General features: G+C 35.9%; 1 pseudogene; it reads left to right on the plus strand.

Moving 5' to 3' along the window:
• The first annotated feature begins 16,031 nt into the window (after positions 1 to 16,031).
• On the plus strand, positions 16,032 to 16,963 carry LOC103566783 (olfactory receptor 5D18-like; annotated as a pseudogene).
• Positions 16,964 to 24,835: the final 7,872 nt, after the last annotated feature.

Below are 24,835 nucleotides of genomic sequence, written 5' to 3' on the forward strand. Positions count from 1 at the left end.
CATTCAATCTAATCTTAATAAATCTATTCCTGTGAATTATTTATGTGACTATTCTAATATCAGCTTCCCAGAGAGTTTTTTCCTGAAAACCTAATATAAATAGACAGTCACTCCTTAACCCCTTACCCTGATTTATGACTTTTCATAGCAATAGATGATATTTTAAATATATGCACTCATTTATTTGTTTGCTGTTTGTTTCTCCCAGTAGAATATAAACTTCAAGAGGGCAGAAATTTCTTGCATTATTTTTGTATCTTGTATCTCTAATGCCTAGAAAAGTGCCTAGAAACACATCAGGCCTTCAATGAATACTTACTGGGGGAATAAAAGAAGCAAAGAAAGAAAAAGTTCCAACTAAATTGGTAATATTTAACATTATGTTCTGTTTATCTAGGTAAAACTTTGGGTGATAAATCCTCAATGAATAAGGCTCGCATTTGAGATCAAAAAGCCCACAGTGCAGAAATAATATACTCAAATATGACCATGTTTATTTATATAAATGTTTCTACTACTGATTATTATACAGGGGAAAATAATTATTTGTCTTAAGTATTTGGTTTTAGCTGGATATTCTATAGCCACCTACTTATCTAACAGTTGTCAGAACCACAAAATGATACTTCTGTCATCAACAATATCTCTTATAATTGGACATGAGATTAATTTTTAAAAACTCGTCATGTTCAACTTAGAGTCTTCCTCTTTCAGAGTTTAATTCAAATTTAAGAAAAATTAAAGAGTTTATTCAATATTATAGTTAATATTTCAGGCAATTTTAGTTCATTTGGATTACCTAGACTCAGAAACTCAAACCTGTAGGGTTCTGGATATAATTGATAAACAACAACCCCAGATTGAATGATCCTGGCTCACCATAATGGGAGAAATTTGTTACAATTAAGTGTCAGAATACTTCTAGATCATTCCACATATTTCTGGCTAAATTATTTTTGGGTACCAGCAAAGTGATGAGTTTTGCTTACTGGAATGATTGAAATAGTATATATCACCAGCATTACTCTTCAAGTATCACACCTCAAAAATGCTTAGGTTTCAGGAATTATGCACAATTATTATGCACAATTCCCAATAAAAAAGTACTTGAAATATATAAATACACTGCAATATAGTGAAATATATACATACACTGCCAAATATCTGTGGAACTATCTCTGTAAACAATGTATATTACATTAATATTTCTGTTAAGAATTCTTATAAAAGTTGGCCTCTCAAGACAAAGGAGAATTTCTTTATGATTTCAGAGTAGGCAAACATTCAGAAAGCAAAATAAATGTTACTAAATTAAAATTAAAGTGTATTTTACTGAAACCCATGGAAATATTGAAAAGAGAATCCTCAGAATGAGCGAAAAATTTTGCCACATATTTAGAAGTCTAAAGATTGATATTCACAATACAGAAATATCTGTGACAAATTAATGGGAAAAGACAGTCAATAAAATAGTGATAAAATTGGAAAAATATATAAAACAAATCATCTTCAGTACATCCTGTGAATCCCTCACATATTATTTTCTGGGTATATCATGACTCGAAAAATTGTGGCAAATCACTAATCTGGAGAAACTCAAGCACATATGCACATAAAGAGATGTACAAAAATGTTCAGTTGCATATTGCCTGTAATCACAAAAATGGAAATAGTCTAAATATACATAAAAGAATGGTTATAATCATACAATTTAACAAGTTAAAATGATTGTACTTAAAAATATACCAGTTATAAATCTCAGTAGTATTGTTCAATATTATTTTTATAGGTCAAGACTGCAATGAACAATATATATTGATTATGGATATTCACATATAATAAATAACATGAGAATGAGAATCACCAAATTAAAGATGAAAGTTATCACTGAGGAAGGAGAACAGAATGATATGGCAGAATGTTATGAAAGTTTATTTAACCCACTCTATAATGTAATGTTCCAAAAGCAAATTGGCAAATGTTCATTATTTTTCAATTCAGTCTCTAAGTGCTTTAAAGTTGAAAGTGTAGCTTGGAGCATATTTCATTTGCCTTTTGCTGAGGAAAACATGCCCAGAACTTAGTGGCTAAAACAATTTGTTATTTTTCACCATTCTGTGAGCTGACTGACTGCATGATTCTTCTGCCAGTCCCACTTGAGCTCATCACATGGCTGCAATCATTTGGGAGCTCTGTTGGGACTAAAATGATGCCCAATATGGTGTCACCATCTTGTCAGGTGACTTATTGCTGGCTGTTGGATGGAGTGCCTCAGTATTGTCCCCACGAGTCTCTCATCTGCTGGTAGTTTACACTGTTTCCTTATGTGGTGACCTCAGAACAGTGTTGGAAGTGACTGGAAGTAGAAGCTCTAAGGCATCTTCATTCCTATACTCCAGAATCTATTTAATATCACTACCACCACTTTTTTTTTGTCAAATAAGTCAAACTTCTGGCTTGACATATCTATCACTATATTCCCTAGTGGAAGCATCACTCCTCTCGACTATGAAATCTCTTAGTTTCACTTATGGGAAGCAGAGGTGTAGCTGATGGATCATTAAGGATAACAGGTGGAAGATCCACTCCTATTTCCACCGTGGGCCCATAAATTCTGGGTCTCATAAATTACTGGAGAAAGAACAATGTATACTGGTTTCAGATTTAGAGCATATAGCACATTCTGGAGGTGATTATTCCATCCCTCTAAAGTATTACCAACAGAGCTTTTCCCATAACTGAGTTTTAAAAAGCCCATTCCAATGTTCCAGGCACACTTTTTGAATTTCTGAATACTAGATGAATTTTCTGTTGCCACTGTCTTTCAGGAACACGCTAAGGCAGTATTGTAATGCTACAAATGTCCACTTTTCTGTAGTGCCAGCATTTCATGCAGAATAGTCTGAAAATAAATCCCAAAAGCTTTCTCACGTATTCAGGTTTTCATAGGGAATACCTCATGACAAGTTCAGGCTTTGAAGAATCAAGTTGTTATAGGTAATACCTCATAACAAGTGCAGACTTGGGAGGAGAAAGGATTACAACAAGAGTATGGACTATGGGCATCTGAACGACTTGCTCATACAATTTACTTCCGTCTTCAGGAACAGGAATGCTGTTGACTGCTGTGCATGCCTAATGTTATTGATTAATGAGATAGCACCCAGTTTATGATGAGAAGTGTAGGTTGCATAGGAACTTAGTAACCTATTGTCACTCAGTCTCTATTAGGGTCCCTTAAAAAGTCAGAAGCTTTTCCTCAAAAGATTAATAGGTACATGCAGAGTAATTTATTGTTTTGCCTTAAAATCCTAAAAGTCTGATACGTAATTCACTATGGGGGTTATCCAAAGTTCTATACACCCCTCATCTGCAAATACGCTTTAAGGAAAATCATATACACTGGGTCTTATGGCCCAAATAGCACAGTAGTCAGCATGTCAGACAGCAAATGTTAGAGTTTTCTCTTGTTTTGGGATCCACTCAAAATGGACAACCTTCTGGGTCAGTTTATAAATATTTTGGACTAACTTGCCTGAAACTGGTATATGCTGCCCACAAAATTGAATTTTGTTGTAGATGAGACAGGATTTAGGAAATACTGACTTGCCTTAGTTTTATTAATTCCAGAAAGCATTTTAATTATGTGCAGACAAGGCCTGGTAGTGAGTTTCAAGATGCAATTTTTCTGTGTAATTTCAAGGAAATTCCAGTCATTAAAAATGGCACAAAGGATCTGGCCTTTGCCTTAATTACTTGTTTTGATGCATGTGAGGAATAAGTTACCAGCGATTTTCCAGAGTTTGTGTCCCCAGGGCTACAGAGATGGATGGAAGAGCCTCGGAGCCCCAGTGAAACTCAGATTTCAGAGGAACAGAGGAACGGGAGGGGGGTGGTCTGTTTCTCCGTATCAGGTAAGTTTATTCAAATTTTCTATGTGTCTGGCTGCACACCCAGTTGGGTGAGCAGTTTGGGATAGGTTGTGGAGAGACCAAAGAAAAGACCCGGAGACTGCAAACAAGACATAAATGTTTATTGCTAGTTACTTACAGCGAGGTCCAATGGGGGCTTGCTGGACAGCAACATGCACCTACAACCACAGGCAGGGAGGGAGTTTTTATATAGGCAGAGGACACAAAGAATATATGCTTGACAAGAGGCTGTCCTCGGTACGACTGGCGTTCCCAGGAACAGTAGCGCACATGGAGGAGCTCTGTGTCCCTTTAAGACATGATGTTCCTTAAGTGAGATAAGGTAGAATCCAGGCTGGCCAGTCCCTGGATTGTTACAAATCTCAACAGCTGGGCATCCTACCCAGAAGAGAGCCAGAAGGACACATGGTTCTGCCGGTTTGTGGGCTTTTGCTGAGCAAGCAAGGCCTCACACTATGAAACAGGTAAGATATTATTTTTCTAATATGGTAACTGAGATCTTCTTTTATTTTTCTTTTTATGTTAAGTCATTGTAAATGCTACCCAGTTCTGACTCCAATAATATTAAAGGAAGAAGTTAACACCCATAGAAGTATTTGGCTTCAAGTCCATTGACAACCATTTCACAAAGAATAGACTAAACTCTGCACCTGGAAATGGATATTTATCCACATCGTCTTTGTGGATATACCTTAAATTGGTATATAAACTTTCACAAGATGGAGAATTAATTAGTTCTGAGGGAATTTTTACCTGATAAACCTTGAGACCCTTAAGAGATATCTATTTGATGTCTGGGCTGTAATAGAAGTTAACTCTTAGAACATAAACTCTAATAAAGTGTACACTATACTCAGAGGCCTTCCTCAACCCCTCATTAGCTAACCTATTCAACAAGAGAAGTAGCCTTTACTGAACAAAAGGTGCTAGAATGGGATAGATATATTCTTTCCTAGGTTTCTCTAATATTTTACTTTGTCCTTATAATAGAAACATATTTTCTTGAAGATTTTAATTTATTTGTGTATACAGACAATATACAGTAGAAATACAAAGTCTATGTTCTTTAGGCATACACTTCATATTTTTTCACAGATGGTTTCACTAGTTTAAGCATTTATGCAAACATTTCCTATCAGTTATGTGCATGTTATGCTACTAACTACTGTGAGGATATACACACCACAATATGCTATTGCTTATGGAAACACAAATTGCAATGGAAATGTAAAGACATTTCAGAGACACAGCTTGGTTTGGAAATTCAAGACAGTTGTCTTCATGAGACATGTTCTATATGGAAGAAACTAGGACCAATAACTCTTTCCTCTCATTTTCTTTTGTCTACCATAAAAGGTCATGACATGTTTGTTTGCTGACCTCCATAAGATCTATCCTAGAGAATGTTCCATGTGCACTTGAGAAGAATGTGTATTCAGCTCTTTCAGGGTGGAGTGATCTATGTATGTCTATTAAGTCCAATTGTTTTAGTTTTTCATTCAGCTCCACTGTTTCCTTGTTGATTTTCTGTCTGGATGATCTGTCCATTGATGTGAGTGGGGTGTTGAGGTCCCCTACTATTATTGTGTTGTTTTTAACATCTTCCTTTAGGTCTGTTAATAGTTGCTTTATGAATCTTGGTGCTCCTGTGTTGGGTGCATAGTTATTTATAAGCGTTATTTTTTCTTGATGAAGTGTCCCTTTGATCATTATATATTGTCCCTCTGTGTCTCTCTTTACCTGTCTTATTTTGAAATCCACTTGGTCTGATATGAGAATTGCAACACCTGCCTTTTTTTTCCTTGCTATTTGCTTGAAGTATTGTCCTCCACCCCTTCAACCTGAGTCTGTGTTTGTCCTTGGGACTGAGGTGTGTTTCCTGGAGGCAACAAATTGTTGGATCTTGGGGGCTGGCCCCGTGGCCGAGTGGTTAAGTTCGTGCGCTCCGCTGCAGGCGGGCCAGTGTTTTGTCAGTTCGAATCCTGGGCGCGGACATGGCACTGCTCATCAGACCACGCTGAGGCAGCGTCCCACATGCCACAACTAGAAGAACCCACAACGAAGAATACACAACTATGTACCGGGGGGCTTTGGGGAGAAAAAGGAAAAAATAAAATCTTTAAAAAAAAAAATTGTTGGATCTTGTTCTTTAATCCATTTTGCCACTCTATGTCTTTTTATTGGAGAGTTCAATCCGTTCACATTGAGAGTGATTATTGATGTATGTGGACTTAATGCTGTCAATCTGTCGCTCATTATCTTGTTTTCCTGTGTTTCTTTTCCTGTGTGTTTTAGACTACCCATTTAGTACTGCAATTTCTTATGCTGGGTTTCTTAGATTTTTCCTTATTTATGATTTGTGACTCCGTTCTGTACTTTATTTTAGTGTCTACCTTGAAGTTTGTATTTAGAATCTCGTGTATAATATAGTCTATTCTCTGGTGGTCTCTTACCTACTTGACCAATACTGATTTAGACCCTTTGCTCTTCCTCTCCTAAATAATTATTTTCATTTTTTATTCCAATTCGTCTTATTAATTTGTAGTTAGAGTGCTAATATCGTCCTTGTTTTGGTAGTTTCCTTACCTTTACCCTAATGCTATAATTGAATATTTGCTATCCTGTTCTGGTTCTATCCTTCGGTCTCCCTAGTCTGTGGATTGTGTCCCCTTTCTCCCTTTTTTCTTTTTTCAATTATGAGAGCCTTCTTGAGGATTTCTTGTAATGGAGGGCTTTTAGTTACAAATTCCCTTAACTTTTGTTGTCTGGAAAAGATTTAATTTCTCCCTCATATCTGAAGGAAATTCTTGCTGGATAGAGTATTCTTGGCCAAAGGTTTTTATCGTTTAAAGCTTTGAATATATCACTCCATTCTCTCCTAGCTTGTAGGGCTTCTGTAGAGAAATCCACTGACAGTCTGATAGGGGCTCCTTTATAGGTTATTCTCTTTGTTTTCTTACTTCCCTGAGTATTCTCTCCTTATCATTCCTATTTGCCAACTTTACTACTATGTGCCTTGCAGTAGGTCTTTTTACATTGACAAATCTAGGAGATCTAAAACCCTCCTCTACACACATTTCTCCGTTGATCCCTAGATTTGGGAAGTTCTCTTCAATAATTTCGTTAAGCACACTTTCTGCTCCATTTTCCTTTTCCATATTCTTGGGAATTCCTATAATCCTTATGTTCTTACTCCTCATTGAATCCATTATCTCTCGGAGATTTTCCTCATTTTTTTTTAGTTCTTAGTTCTCTTTCTTCCTCTGTCTGGTGCCATTCAGCCTGTCTGTCCTCGACTATGCTAATTTTCTCCTCTATGTTGTCTACATGGGCATTCAGGGAATCCGTATTCTGTTTTATCTGGTCCATTGTGTTTTTCATCTCAAGTAATTCTTTATGATTTCAATCTCTTTTGTGAAGTAACTCCAGAACTCGGCTTGTTTCTCTATCTTTCTCTCTACCTCATTGAGTTTTTTTATTATAGCTGCTCTGAATTCATTATCACTTAGTTTACCTAATTCCAAGTCCTCAGGACTTAATTCTGTGTTTTTATTGTGTTCCTTCTGGTTTGGGTCTTTTATAAATTGCTCAATGGTAGAGGAGCAGTTTTTTCTCACGGTGGTAGAATTCAGTTGCAGTTACAGCCTGTCACCACTAGATGGGGGTCGAGAGCAGCATGTTATGAGCTCTCCACCTTGGGGCAAGATGGCTGCGCCCACTGGCTTTGCTGGGGGGCAGGGGCTGTTACTCACACACACCGGTCTGGGTTCAGATCAATTCTGTTCTCTGGTCTCCCAAGGCCCTTGATTTATGGGGTCCCTGCAGACGGAAGCTTCCCCCCCCATCAGCAGGTCTCCACTGAATCAGCGGCAGGAGTCCTGGATGATGCCCTGGTAGCGCGGCCCCTCCCCCGCTCCTTCCCGACCCGTGCCGCAGAGATCGCAGACTCTAGGGGAGGGAGCGATGTTCTCTCCTACTGTCCAGTGCCTCTGAGGGTATAAAGCAAGGTTTATGATCTCCGCCTTCTTGGTATTGTAGGTCTCTAACGAGCTGGCATTATGTTTATTCTCTGAAATTCAGTTCTTCCAATCTTTTGTTGTATTTTGGAGGGGAGAGAATCCCGGGTCAGCTCACCCCGCCATTTTGCTTTGCCCCCTCTCCCTAAAGGACTTTAAAAACAGCTTTTTGAGTGTGCCTCCTCATTAGGCAATGTTTATTTTAATATAAAGGATATAAGTAATTATTGAAATATTAAACTAAAATTGCAATCATAAAAGAAGAGTTATATTTCTAAAGTAAAAGAAAGTAAGCAAAACCTTTTCATCTTAGTTTGAAATAGAAATTTAGTTTGAAACAATATTTTTCTCTAAAAATAGTACCACTCGTAAGGATGAGATATTAGCAGTGAACCTCCCTATTCTCAAAATTTTCTGTGAAAGTACATTTTTACTCTCTAAACAGAACCAGAACTTTCTGGAGAAATACCTGTTTTGAAGTCTGAGGTAGAAATGTAATGAGCCTTGAGCAACTTAATTTCCAGAAGGCTAGAATGCTATTAACGTCTTTTTGGATCATTTCAAAGAGACACAGGAGGCAATTTGAAATGGCTCCCACTGGCTTATGATTAACATTAAAAATGAATATTGCTTTCCATTTTGTTCATGGTTTCCTTTGCTCTACAGAAGGTTTTTAGTCTGATGTAGTCCCATTTGTTAACCTTTTCTTTTGTTTCCCTTGCCCAAGTAGACATGGTATTCAAAAAGATGTTGCTAAGACCAATGTCAAAAAATAGGCAGAGGAAATGAACAGACATTTTTCTAAGGAAGATGTACAGATGGCCAACAGACACATGAACTGGTGCTCAGCATCACTAATTATTAAGGAAATGCAAATCAAACTACAATGAGATATCACCTTACACCAGTTAGTGGCTACAATTACCAATAAAAAAACAACAAATGTTGGAGAGGATGTGGAGAAAAGGGAACACTCATACACTGCCGATGGGAATGCAAATGGAGAAGAGTATGGAGATTTCTCAAAAAATTAAAAATAGAAATACCACATGATCCAGCTATCCCACTACTGGATATTTATCCAAAGAATGTGAAATCAATGATCCAAAGAGATTTATGCACCCCGATGTTCATTGCAGCACAATTCACATTAGCTGGGATGTGGAAACAACCCAAGTGCCCTTCTACAGATGAATGGATAAAGAAGATGTGGTATATATACACAATGGAATACTACTCAGCCATAAAAAAGACAAAATTGCCCCATTTGCAACAACATGGGTGGACCAGGAGAGTGTGATAATAAGCAAAATAAGCCAGACAGAGAAAGATAAATACTGCACGATTTCACTCATATGTGGAAGATAAGAAATACATGGATAAATAGAACAGATTAGTGGTTACTAGAGGGAAAGAGGGTGAGAAGTGTGGGCTAAAAGGACAAAGAGGCACATATGTATGGTGGTGGATAAAAATTAGATTACTGGTGGTGAGCACGATGAAGTGCATTCAGGAATTAATAAACAATAACGTACACCCTAAATTACACAATATTATAAACTATTATAATCCCGATAAAATTAGTTTAAAAAAACGAATACTGCTTGCAATTAATTTAAAAGCATCATATATGTTTAAATGTCAAAATTTAAATATAGATAATAGGAAATAACGTCATTGGTTATGATTAAAGGTTACTGGAGGTATCAAGCTATTACTCTGAAAAATGGTAAATAAGGAGATAAATATTCTGTCTTTCCTTTATGAATTGCATATCAGGGTTATCAGTTTATGATAGGAAATTCAGAAGAAATAAGAACAGAAAAAATGATGAAATTAGAAAATCACAATTTTCGAACTCCTAATAAAAAATGGATCAAGGTGATGATTTCAATAGCTATTAAAGTTACTAAGTGAAAAGTTGATGGGGAATGCTAAAAGTGTGTCATCAAGATGACACTGTCTGAATCCATAGATCAGACTAAGCAGCATTGAAAGTCAGACTACTAGTTAACATGTACCTCATAATTTGATGTGACTGGCAGTAGTCAAAACACCTATGACATATTCTTTCCCACAAGAAACTAAAAGAGAGAATTTGAATTAATAAAGTTTATTAATGTGAGTCTGACTTTAAAGGAACTGGTGCAGGAGCAAGTCAAATTACACCAAATAAAGCAATATGCCAAATACCGAACATACGGCATTCTACAAATGGTCGAATTTTCCAAAAAATTACCTGAACATACATGTGTGTATACACACTCTCACAAACACACAAGGTATTGTTATACAGTACACAGAACGTAATGTTACATAATACATGGAACTGTTACATTTTAAAGAAAACAGTTATACCAACCAAATTTGTTTGATTCTTGACTCAAACTAACTGTAAAAATATGTCTTCCAGGTAATTGGGGAAATTTAAATTTGGACTTGGTATTAAATTATGTAAGAATATCTTATTTTTGGTAAGTGAAATTTTGGCATGAGCATTTAACCAATGTTTCTTTTACTGATGGTTACATTTTTTATAAACTCCTATTAAGGACTTATTTAACAAGTGGATTTATAGAGAAATATAATATCCTACAAATATAATTACATTTTAAATAGCTCAATTTTATGAGATTGGAAGTCAGGGATTCACTGTCCCTACAATGTGTTGACCATTCAGGATGAAGAGCACCACACATAGTCTTGTTTTCCAGGCTGCACACAGCACTTTTGGCCAAAAATATATGTGGGATAGAAAGAATTCAGTGTAGCAAGCAGTTACTGTAGTTCTTTGTTTTGAGGCCTGTAGCATTGGCTGAACTACTTTTTGTTTTCCTCAGTATCTTCAAAACTCTTGGTTTAAAAGTTACATTGGTAAACCTTTTTCAGTTTTATCATGACTGATTATTTTGCAGACCTGAAATTATTTAACAGTAAATTATTAATGAAAATGTACTGCAAAAGTACTCCACTAATGTCATTCCATATTTTGTCATTATTCTAAGAAATATCAACATAGTGGCATAAATACAGCTTTAAAGAACACTAATCAATATACCCAGATAGGCTCCCCTCTTTTTCATTCTGCCATAGTGTCATCCTGAAATATTCAAGTTAGATTTTTACAAAACAGATTTAAAAAGCATGAAACATCACAAACTGCAGAATTATTGAGAAGCATAAAAAAAAAACCTGTCTGTTTGAAACTCAATTGTATTTGCTGTTCCCTTTGACCCAAATCAGCACCCTTCCCCCATTTATTTGCATAATTTGCTTTCTCACTTTATAATGGTCCATGCTCAAATAGCACCTTACTATTGTCAATGAAAATAATCCATAACCAATCTATAAATGAAAATTTGGGACAGTTTATTCTGAGCTAAAATGTGAGGACCATGGCCTGGGGCCTTTCTTCCTGAAGGAAGAGGGTACCAAAAATGTGAGGTACACAGAGTGGTTATATACCCCAAAACAGGATGTTTCACATATGACTGAAATGTCCCTCCCACAATAGTCACAAGACTGCTTTGTCGGCACAGCGATTGATGGAAACAGCAGGTAGGTCTGCTGTCTAGGTGAACACAGCAGGGTGGCAGGTCTGTTGTCTAGAGCTGGGTGATCACAGGTGAGCTGGGTGGTCAAAGGTGAGTGCAGCAATCAGTTCCTAGCCTAAGGAAAGATGCTTATCCCTAAGGAAATGCTAATGTGGGGGGAAGTTGCACCTTTATCTTAAAGGCATTTGTTCTTACCATAGTAAATGTTTAAAGCAGAGATACAATGCATGCTCAGCTGCCATGGTCAGGTCCTTTTGGAAAAAACAAAGTCAGGCCGAATTAGGTTTACACCAAATGTCTTCCTCATATACTCTAATATATCCTATTGCTTGCCATTTCTATTTGTCACTATGGTCTTCTCTGATCTCCCTATTTAAAATGACAGTTCAATTTTATGTTTTGTCATTTATAATTACTGTAAAATTATTATGTATTTGTTTGTTTTTCTGTATCCTCTATTAAATATAAATTTATTGACAAAGGAACATTCTTTTTCTTTTTCCCCAATACTTAGGATAGTACCTAGCGCAGAGTAAATCCGTAATAAATATTTAATGAATGAATGAATGAATGAAAAAATGAGTGATTATATGTCTTCATTATGTACTCAACCTTCTTTCCCTGGTTTCTGACTAGAGAGAGAAAATTCAGCAGAGTGGACATTTGCTTTGGTTTGTTTTTCTTTTGTTTCATTTTGACTGCACAGTTTCAATAATCACTTCTAATACATGCTTATTGTTCTTTGTGAACTGTCTCCTCTCTACACTCAAATTCCTCATAGTTCCAGTAGGTTTGGCTCTACTGCCAGTTCCTTGGAAGGTCATACGGATCATTCAATAAAAATTCATGGTACACTTACTTTATGCTCATCACTGATCTAGTAGCTTAGAATGTATCAGTGAATATATTCTTTGCTTTCCTGAAACTTTTATTCTAGCAGAGGGGAACAAGCAGTATGAAGGAATGCAATAAAGATTAAAAATATATTTGAACCATGTTAAGTACTTGAAACACTAAGCTGGGTAATGGAGTAGTCCCTGCAGTATAATAGTGTAGGGGAGGAAGACATTTCCTCTTCCCAAATGTGGGTTCATCTGGCCGGAGAATGAATTAAATTCACATGAGACAGAATAGCAAGAGAAAATTAAACAAAGCTTTATGAGGAACCATGGCCCGGGGTCTTTCTTCCTGAAGGAAGAAAGGGCACTGAAGAAGTGGGGTGCACATGGTGGTTATATACCCCCAAACAGGGTGTTTCACATGTGACTGAAAAGTCCCTCCCACAATAGTCACAAGATTGCCCTGTCAGCACATTGCTTGATGGACACAGCAGGTAATGGTCTGTTATCTCGGTGGGTGTCACAGGAGGCAAGTCTATTGTCTCGAGCTGGGCGGTCACAGGTGAGCTCAGCAATCAGTTCCTTCCCTAAGGAAAGATGCTTAATCCTTAAATGCCAACGTTGGGAGGGGAAGGGAAGTCACTTACAGGAGGTTACCAGACAAGCACAATAAAATGCAGATTTAAGTCCTTGCATTTGGTATTGATTAAGAGTTTCTAGAGAGAAGGTCATCTCCTTTCTTCTTCCTGGTACAGAGAGGGAGGAACCTTTTACAGATAGAGATTTACCTTACAAATGTAAACGTGTCCTAACAAAGGGCAAGTTCCATTCCTCAGAGCCTCCTTCCCTGTCCCAGTTTATCAAAAGCAATCAGCCTCAAATCATCCTGATGCCAAAGAGACATATCTTGGGGTGGCCAACTTCAGGTCCCCACAATAGCATGTTCATGGACGCTTTCACTGGAAAAGTACATTTGAGCAAAAACTTTAAGGGAAAGCATTCCAGAGTAGAGAAAAAAGTGGTAGATAAGACCTTAAGGAAGGAGTGTGCAATATTTTTTGAGAAACAAAAAGCAAGAAGGAAAAGCAAGGAGGTCAGAGTAGCAGGAGAAAGCAGAGGGAAGAAAGAGTAATAGAATAGGACAGAGATTTACAGGGCCTAGATAATTTTCACAACTTAATATTTAACATTGTAAATATTTCTGCTTTAATTCTCAGTGGATCTTCACACTTCTCCAATATGCTGAGAGTGGATGGTATGGAGGAAGAGGGTTATGTCCTGAATACAGTAGTCACTCAATTAATACTTGATAATGACTTTTATAATTACATAATTTTGATAATTGTAGGAAGATATTGGAGTGATCAGGGGGCTGGGGGAAGCGACTTTATAACTTTTCATATGAAATGCCCCTCATGCTGCCCCAGGTTTTCTAGTACACAAGAATAACATGAGAGATAGGTGATTAATGTTAGTTGTTTAATTAATGACCTCAAGAGAATGGGGCCATAGGTGGCCTCTAGGGTTCGTGTCTCAAAGGTAGTGACTACAGCTGTAAGAACACATGCATCACTCCCAAGCCAGATATGTCCTCCCTTTGACATCAGCAGGTTTAGGATTCTAAAGACAGATTGAAATTAATCTCAATGAGGGGTGTGTAGAAAATAATATGAGGAGGGGAATTTACTCTTTGGATCCAGATAGTTCTCGAGAAATATTTAGCCACTGCAAAAGTTACATATCTGAACATGCAAGGAAGAGGATAAGCCCTTATTCTACAGAGCTTTCTATCAGAGAGCCTGACTCAGCTGAGCTGCTCATTAACAGCCACGAACAACAGGTACTGTGGTGGTTGAGAGAGAAGAGCTCTGAGAATTTGAGGGAACATGCCTTGTCTTGCTTCTATACATTTTTGGAAGGAAAGTCGAGGCAGAATAGACAAATATTTAAATAAAATGAAACAATCAGAAATTAAATGGACCCTCTATTGAAAAAACTTAAAAGGGGTGAGATTTAATTAAGATTATAAGGCAGGAAACATGTGTCCCCTGAGTGCAAAAATTACAACAAAATCGGGAAAAGAATTATAGGAAAGAAGATTTCAGCTGTTATATTTTCTATAAGGCATTTGGGACACAAGAGTCATTATATTAAATATAACGCTGCTTTAAAAATTTTTAAATGCCTTAGCTCAATTAAATGTTGTATTAAGAAAAAAGTCTGATAATTCAAATATCTGACTTTGTGATGGATTGTCTTTTGAGGGTGTCTTTAATACCCAGATTTATGAGTACAGGAACAGATAGGGACCTTGTGTGTCTCAGTTCTGCATATGATCTGACGTATTTATTGATGAGCCGTCTAAAGTCCATTTCTGTGGGACCAGAGATAATCTTACCAGAAATGATAAAGAGTTTTCTGGAATGGTAGGATGTTAGAAGTGTTGGCAACCATTTAGAGAAATATAATTCATTTGTATTACTGTTTTCTCATGAAATGTATGTATAGTGCAAAAGTACCTCAAATTTACAATCCCTCTCCCTCACAGGTAATAAATGATAGAATGAATATGTGCCTTATATGTCTTAAAGAAGGAGTATAAAGAGAGAAAGAGAGAGAGAGAGACCTAGGAACAGGAAGTTTTTAAGTCAGAGTCTTTACTATAGTTAGTTATTCAGGGGAGAGAAAATGTCCCTAAATTCCATTCTCATTTTATCTTGATGCTGCTTTCTAGTATAATTCTGTGGCACATACACTGTCATTGGACTTTTTCCCATAGTTCTAGTGTCTCTAGTTTGTCAATTAAAAGTGTGATGATTTAATAACGGAAATATGTTAGTAACTAGGCTAGAAAATGGGTCAGAGTCTGGTGTAATAAAATGAGTCCAGGGCGAGGAGTCTGGGGATCTGGGATCCAGTCACGGAAGTGTAGATTAGTTCTTATTTGAATGTCATTAGGAAAACCAAAGTTCTCCAGCTTCTGCTTTGTCACCTCTAGAAGTAGACTGGATTATCTTTATCATCTGTTTCAATTTTATTATGCCTCAAGCAGTGAGGAAGGATTGACATTTAGGACTCCCTGAGCTGAGGAGCATACTCTCTGAAAAAAATTAAGATTAATTTTGATAATAGATTTACTGGGTCAGAGTGGAAAACAAAGATTAAAGTGCTGCATGGAATTGCCAATAAAGACACAAAAGTAAAGTGTTAGGGGTGTTCATTCTTAATGTCACAGTATGAATATATGATGCAAAAATCAATTTGTTCAGAAATTTGTCATTTTTGTAACTGATTATAGGGCTGACTTAATCAGTAACCATATTGTTCTAGGCTTCTCTTTTATAAACTTATAATATCCAAGGACAGCTGAAAGCGTTATGGGAGGATTAGATTTAAAATAACCATAAATCCCTTGATTTCATATTTTTATTTGTAAATATTAAAAGAGAACTAAAAAATAATTCAATAATTGTATTGGTTTTACTTAGCAAAAATTTTTAAATAGTTATCATGTTTTAAAATTCTAGACATTTAGCATATCTTGCCTAAAAGTTACAGAGGGAAATTCTGAAAGAGATATTTTTCTTGTCTTCCAGTCTTGGGAAGGGATAGCTAACTAAGCTTCTTTATATTCTCACTCTCCTTAATATTTTTGTTTTCAGGACTGATTCAGATTGGCAAACAGAAACCATGTCAGAGAGAAACAAAAGTGGGGCTACCTTCACTCTCTTGGGCTTCTCAGATTTCCCAGAACTGTAAATACCCTTCTTCTTGACTTTTCTGGCCATCTACAGTGTCACTGTTGTAGGGAATACTGGGATGATTATAATAATCAAAATTAACCCCAAACTGCACACCCCTATGTACTTTTTCCTCAGCCACCTCTCACTTGTGGATTTCTGCTATTTCTCCATCATTGTTCCCAAGACCTTGATGAACCTATTTATAGAAGACAGAATCATTTCATTTACAGGATGTGTAGTACAATTCTTTTTCTTTTCTATGTTTGCAGTAACTGAATCTTGTTTATTAGCTGGGATGGCCTATGACCACTTTGTGGCCATTCGTAACCCTCTGCTGTACACAGTTGGCATGTCCCAGAAACTCTGTGCTGTGCTTGTGGTTGGATCATATGCATGGGGAGTAGCTTGTGCCTTGATACTCACATGTTCTGCTATCAAATTATCATTTTGGGGTTTCAATACAATTAATCATTTCTTCTGTGAATTCTCCTCATTACTGTCCCTCTCTTGCTCTGATACTTATGTCAACCAGTTGCTGCTTTTCATTTTTGCCACCTTTAATGTGGTCAGCACACTACTCACCATTCTCATGTCTTACCTATTTATCATTGTTACCATTCTCAAGATGTGTTCAGCCAGTGGATGTTGCAAAGCCTTCTCCACCTGTGCCTCCCACCTGACCACCATCGCCATCTTCCATGGCACCATCCTCTTCCTCTACTATGTGCCCAACTCCAAAAACTCTAGGCATACAAAGTGGCCTCTGTGTTTTACACTGTGGTGATCCCCATGTTGAATCCTCTGATATACAGTCTGAGAAATAAAGATGTCAAGGATACAGTTAGTAAAATAATGGACACTAAAGTCTTTTCTTATTGAGCATATTGTTTTAGTAGAGTTTGTCCCAGAAATGTCAATAAATTATGTCCATAAATTTTGACTTTAAAGATACTTTTAAAGTTATGAAGAGTTAATGTTGTACAATGGAAAGTCAAGGACTTTGGTTCAAAGAGACTAAACTTGGTGCTGTGTCTTACTGGGAAATGAAACAGCAATCTCTCTCATCTTTAATTTTTCATGTACAAAATTGAGATAACATAAACTAGCTCCTAATCTGATTGTGAACATTAAGAGACTATATAGATGTCATGTGTAAAACCTTGTATAAACTCAATAAACAATTTCATCTCGTTTCTTATAACATACCTGGTGTAGACTAGACTTTCAATCAACACAAAAATTTCTCTTATAAAAGCGCTAAGAGCAGTTAAATTAACTAGTCTTCATCCTTCAAGGAATGAAAAATCCAGTGTTGACAGCACGGCAGTAAAAAGGTGCCCATTGTATAAGGTAGAAAATAATAAGTATCATAGAGGATTTGAGAGGAAAAAAAAGTTCAAATCCATGTAGAGACTTCAGAGAGATGCCTTCATAATATAAGTGTTGTTTGAGCTTTTCCTTAGATAAGAGAATTGACAGAATTTTAGGAGATTCATATCAACAAGGAGTTTTGTTCCAGAGACAAAAGCATGGCAAAATCAAGGAGGTCAGAATGTAATATTGAGTCAATGAGCCAACAAATTTTTGGTTGAGCAAATACTATATTACATGTATGTGTGGGTGTTTGCATATGTGTGTGGGTAGGTGTGTTTTGTTGTGTATACACGTTATGTGGCATGAATGAAAGGTGGATAAGACAGTCTATATCCTGAGTGTATTTTCAAAGGAACTCCAGTGTGGCAGTATAAACTATACAGCCTCCACCAAAGGCTTAGAAATGCTAGATCAGATCTCAGCCTGTCTTATATGCAAAAAGTAAGCATGTGTCTACTCAACCAGTATTTCATGCTATCATTCCGCCTATAAAGATGTCAAAACTTGACCAATTCTTTGTGTTTTTTCTGAAAATAAATCTAATTTATGAATCCTTTTCAACTGAACTCCTTTAAAAAAGTTTTTGAAGTTGCTGTAAGTGTTGAAAACTAATTGCCTATATAACCTTAATCAAAATAAAATTAAAACCAGTCAGTTATTAACATCAAGACATATCTAATCTGGCAAATTTAAAATAACAGATCTCTCCAACATTAATAACTCACTTTTGCTTGAAAAATTTGTATACCCTTTTCCTTCACTTTACTTTGTATTTCTATATAACATTCCAAACAAATCATTAACATAATAGAAGAAATAAATTTCCAAGTGTTTTGGTATGGGAGAAAAAACCAACCTGGGGAAAAATTTTATTTGGGCTCAGTAAAGTTATCTGGATTGTTCATATTATTTTGAATTTACTGTCATTATTAAAGTGTTTCATTTATATATATATATTACTTGATAAGGATCAATTAAACAACCATTGTATGTATAAGGATTAAAATATGTAAGAAAAAAGTGTCTTAGATATTGGATCTCCCACGAGGGAATGATATTTCTTCTATTGACTTACTTTTCTCTGGGTGTTCACAAATTTACCTTTCACTACACAACTGGCAATTATACAATTTCTAATTTTCTTTGAAATTAGGAAATTATTTATATTAATGTTAAATTGAATCAATTAGAGGTAATGCCTCCTTATAGAGATTTTGTTTTACTTCTGCCCAGCTTGGACCAAGGATGATCATGTTTTGTGGTAGAACTAACACAACCCATTTAGCTTTTCCTTTGAGGAAACCAAGGTTCATAACATTTAAGTGACCTGGCCAATGCTTTAAAAGTCATTGTTGACAAATTTGACTCGTATTAGCAGTTTTCACATTTTTGGTCATATGCTTCTTAATTTTGAAGAGGTATATAACTCAAGAATTTAATTTTACATATAAAATATTTCATCATTGATTTAAATAGCAGCAAAAAATGTAATTTCCTTTGCATAGCATAGTTCATTTAAAGTACGTAAATAAGAACATCTGTAATAGTCAGATTTGTGCCTTTCCTTTGCCTTAACTTATATTCCATTCTACTCCCTCCGTTGAACATTATAACTTTATTATTCACATATGTACTTTTTATTTCTTATGATCATAATGCTTTTGGTAAAATCAAAAGTTTTTCTTTCTGGATCAAGTTAACCTTGTAATGATGTAATAATAATTAAACCACTAATTAAAAATATAATTGCATTGTAAATTTGGATAAAACATAATTAATCAAAATTTAAAAAATTGTTTTTGGAAATATTTCTTTTTATGAGAAATATTATGAGTAGGTGTTTGGATTTTTTGTTTCAATTAATTACTGTATCCATCTAAAGACATCACTTAATGTTAGAAAGCAAGAGGGTTGAGAATCATTTCTATTTCTGCTTTTTAATAGAAGACAATCTATTTTCACCTGACACTATTTGGTCATATTAAAGGTAAACGGGAGCAGAAACTTTGTCAGAAATTGTGCTGTAATAGTAATGTCAATCAACTCTTTCAAATCCAACCAGGTTATGTGCTAATTTCTTACAATGATTTTTCATCAAATTTTATTTTTTAGATAATAATGCATTAAATAAAATAAAATTGCCTTCCAATTTTGTTGAAGTCCAAAATTTTGGAAATCATATCTTTCAAAAGAATTTATTACCCAGTGTGGTAGATGGCAAATGTAGTTCAGATTCTCCAGTCCTCCCCATATCCTTGACTGTTTGCAACTTTTCTGATCAAATGGTAGAAGCAGCTTCTCCACTCCTGGAATGTAGGCTGCTCTCATGACTAGCTTTGGCTAACAGAAAGTAGCTGAAGCGACATTGTGTCAGTTTCAAGCCTCTTGAGAGTCCTTGTGACTTTTTCACAATCTTTTGGAATTTTCACAGTCTCAGAAAAACTGTTACGTGAACAACCACAGACTGGAATATTGGATAATAAGAAACAGAGCCCACACCCCCATCACAAGTGCTGGCATTTAGCCAAACGGTCAGACTTGAATCTAACCTGTGAAGCTAAGATCGTATGCATAGCAAACCAAAACAAGATCATCCATGTCAGGATTAGATCAGCAGTACTAAGTTACTGACTCTTGCAATAGTGACCAGTAAAATAAGTAGTTGTTGTTTTTAACTAATATATTTTGGAATGGTTTGTTATGCAACCGTTAGAACCACTCACTTTCATAATTTCTGAAAATGTTACCACAAAGACCTTCCAAGCCTTATCATATAATAATTAAGCATATCTGTTATTCTTCCACCTAGAAGCATTTGATTACAAAATTGAATTAAAAAGTTACAAAATTTAACATACCGTTGATTTCATTGAACCTTGCCAATACAACATTTTACTAGAAAGGTATTTTCGTATGTGTTTTAAAGACATTTAATCAAAAACTTAGAGCTTCAGGGGCCGGCACGGTGGTGCAGCAGTTAATTTCCAACATTCCTCTTCAGTGGTTTGTGGTCCACTGATTAGGATCCTGGGTAGGGACCTATGCATCAGTTGTTAAGCCATACCGTGGCAGGTGTCCCATATATAAAGTAGAGGAAGATGGGCATGAATATTAGCTCAGGGCTAATATTCCTCAAAAAAAAAAAAAGAACTTCATATTAATGTTATTAAATTTATGGATGATGACCATGAAATCAATTTCAATACAATTTTTACACTTAAATTTTGTGTGTTTGGGAGGAAGATTGGCCCTGAGCTAACATCAGTTGCCAATCCTCCTCTTTTTGCTTGAAGAAGATTGTCGCTGAGCTAAAATCTGTACCAATCTTTCTGTATATTATGTGGGATGCACCAGAGATTGGTTTGTGCCTGGAATCTGAACCTGTGAAGCCCAGGCCAGGGAAACACAACGTGCAAATTCAACCACTGTACCACCATGCTAGGCCCTTTAAATTAATTTTTAAAAACACCTGCATGTCTTTAAGTCTAAGACAAATAGATAAGCAATGTAGCTTTCCTTTGAGTGAGTTGCCCAGATGATATAAAACATGACTGTCAATGATGCTCTTTATAGATAGTCTTTTAGTTTTTCAGTCATGGGACTGTCTCCTTCAGGAGGATACAATTTGTGACAATAGTTTCAGGGTGCATTGATAACAGAAAGAATAGATGTTAAAAAAATATTGTCATCAATTTACTATATATCTGATTTCAAAACATCACTGTGTTGGCTAAAATACATGTCTAATGCCATCATTTTCCATTAAAAGAAATGTGTACTATATGCCAGAGTCATGACAAAAAGGTATACCATGAGTTTGAAGTGTCTTGATTAAAAGAAAAGCTTCACGTTTCATGAAAACAATATTTCAAAGTGTTCTTATATTTTAGGTTTTGGAAGGCTTCTTTTATTTTTCTAATTGGGGTAATTCACACAGCAAATATGTGAATGGATAAGAGGAATCCTTACTTTCGAAAAATGACAGAATGGTGTCATGAGAGTGCTAAGTGGAAAGGAGACCCAGAAACACTCTTCAAACTCAGAAAATTATCAGATGGATCGATTTTAATAAAATTTATATAGGTTGTTGAGAATTTGGAAACTTTTTACCTATAACTAATCATATCTGTGGAATTCTTGAAATGTTTGGTCTATCCAAGGGCACAAACCACAGATAGCACAAACCACAGATAGTGGTTTGAACACTGTTGTTCATGGAGGCATTATATGGTGAGAAAATGAGCAGATTTGGGAGAGTTCCCTGAGGTGATGCTGTTTAATGGTCTCTGGCATTGAGTAAGTATGCCATCCCAGCCCTGTTCAGTAGCTCTGTTCTCCTCATAGGGTCATATGTGTGGCCCAACCGGAAGAGCAGCATATGGTCTCATTCTATCAGTGATTCTGTGTGTGACTTTGGACAAGTTGGACCTAACTGTGCCTCAGTCACCTCATTCATAAGGTTACATAACTGTACCGATCTCATTTATTTTTATAAAGATGAAATATCTTATTAGTTGTATTCAGAATAGTACCTAGCATACAGGATTTGATCAACAAATGTGAGCAATTATTACTATTCTCAGTAAAAGAAGTTCATTATCCTCACCTCTTTCTGGTATTAGGAAGAACTCTGTTGTGACTTCAGACTTTATGCCCTCCAGGAAGGAGCTTTTGACTATAAAACAAGTAAAGTTTATAAGAATATTCATATATTTCACAATGGTAATGTGATCCTTCGCTAACAGAGCAAGGATTAGATGCAGCATACAATGCTCTAATATTCATCATCAACTCTGGAAGGAATAATGCTGAATTATAATAAAATGTACCATGTTGTGATAATATTTCCTCCTGGTTATATCTCATAGAAGTCATTAACTGTTTGAGTCTCAAGGTAGTGCTGTTTTGTTGATATCTTGCCGATGTCTCACAGAGATCACAAAATCATAAAACCTGAAACATTTTCCATCTTGGCATCTTCAGAAACAGGGGAAGCAATATCTCTCCCCCAGATTGGCTTATTGGACTACACTCTGGTTTTGGGGAATGGATATGAATGGTATTTCCTGGGGTCTGGATGCTTACTTTTTGTTGTTGTTGTTGTTTTCCTCATGTGAGTATTTGTTATAACCATGTGTAAGAGAAGGAGAAATTGTAAATGATGGCAGTGGTATTAGAAATATTTTTAAATACCTGTGTTTAGCCTTCTCTTAATTAGAGAGTGTTTTAAGAAGTGCCATGTTCTAAGCACTCCTTTATGAAAATATTTTCCCTTTTTTTAATTCAAAAACAAGCTCAATGTGAAATGGGAAGAATTTAATCTGCAGAATCAGGTATCTTGTAATAGCTAATAGTGTGAAAGGGAAAAGAGTGTAAGCGAACTGGGAAGAATGCTTGATTTCTCTCTTCTCTCTTCCTCCTTTCTCACACTAACTCAATCTATGGAATCTTATAAAGAACGCATGGAAATTCTCCTGACAGTCACTCTGATGCTGAGAGTGGCAGTAAGGGGTCCTCAGGATTGCTCATGTGGGGAAACAGACATGGAAACCACCTCTGGAGCAGAAACGAGAGGAATTATTTTGGCCTTGTGCAAAACACCTTGAAAAGTTTCTTGACCTTGCTACTATTGACAATTTGGGCCAGATCATATTTTGGTGTTTGCATTGTGCTGTTGATATGTGTGTATGTGTGGGGGGACTGTCACGTGCATGGTAGAGTGTTTAGCAGCATCCCTAGTCTCTACCCACTACATATCAGTAGCAGCCCTCCCTATTGTGACAACTAAAAATGTCCCCAGACTTTGCCAAATGTCCCATTGGCATCAAAACAACTCCTGGTTAAGAACCACTGCTCTACAAGTAATCAATAGCTTGATTTTTCATCTTTAGACTTGAAAACAGGAAAAGGTTTTTAAAATTACGTCCTACTGAACTCAGAAAAAGACAAATAACTCACTTTTACTGGCTGTTGAACAGAGAAAAAAACATATCATCAGAATAATTATTTGGTTTCAAACTGGGATTTCTTAATGCACATATCTTTCACCTCTTTGAAATCATTTGAAGAATTAGGAAAATGCCTGACTGCATTGGGTTTTAGTCCAGATTCTCTATCCTCCAGGAGTAACCAACCAGTACCTCTAGAGTCTCATACATATCTACTCAGAGTCAAGATGGACAGGATAAATGAGAATGTTTTCCCCCTTTGTGGGCATTTTCTGTATGTCAAAGGTCTTGAATGAATCCTTCCCTTATTAAAAAAAATCACACGCTCCTTCCCCACTCTATTCCATAAACCTTATGTTTTGTGAGAATTCAGGCAAGTTTCTACATTGCTTTAAAAAAATGTTTGGAGTAAGATATCTATGTGTCATGGACATTGTGAGGATTATATATACAATTCAACTTGTGTAAACATGTATAATATTATGTCTGTGCAATCTGGCTTACTATTTCTTAACTTGCCATTTTATCATAGTCATTTTGTAGGTCATTAAAAGTTCTTCAAAAATATCACTTTAGCTGCATGATTTTCCATAATATATATGAACCATAACTTTAACCTTTTTCCTATTTGACACTTTATTTCTAAGTTTTACTATCATAAATAATGCTGCAATGCAGCAGCAAGCATTTGTATTAATAATTTCATATTCACATCTTTGATTACTTCTACAAATAGATTTAAAGCAGTGGATTCATTTGTCAAATACGTCCTTGTAAGCCTTCAGGGTCATAGTTACAGAGGTTTGAATCCCAGTATCAATTCCATGAACAATGGTTGACATTGAATTTCATAATTAGTAAAATCACTATGCTAATTTTATAGAAAAATGCTAATACAGAGTACAAAAGCTGCTTTCTCCATCTAAAACATATTGAAAAAAATTAACACTTGGTTAACACTTAAATAAGCATATTTTTATCATTTCAGTGGAAAACAGGAAAGGGTACTATGTATTATAAAAAAAAATTATTTCCTGGAATCCCAATGTTTCTAGTACTGATTAAAGGGAAAAAGAGACTTGAACTTCATAAAATAATATAGCTAATTAAACAATATGTTCTGTCTTTCTAATGATTCAGTTTCAAGCTCTCAGTTGTATAGGACTAGTTTAAGGAATAATACAGGCTCTTAAGGATGTGAATGCTTTTGTGTGGTCTGTGAATTACTGTGAGCTCTATACATTTGTACGCGACAGTGTCTGAACTTTTCCTAAACTTCACAAAAGTAATATCCTATTTCTTTGCTGCAAAAAGTTAACTATCCTACTTATTGTCATGTCTTTTTTAAGAGACAGCCAAAACTGAATTTGGGATCATATAATGGAGAATAACTACTAATATTTTTCTCCAATCCCAATAAAGTGGGGAC

Source organism: Equus przewalskii, chromosome 11, assembly GCF_037783145.1.
Source record: "Equus przewalskii isolate Varuska chromosome 11, EquPr2, whole genome shotgun sequence".
Taxonomy (NCBI): Eukaryota; Metazoa; Chordata; class Mammalia; order Perissodactyla; family Equidae; genus Equus; species Equus przewalskii.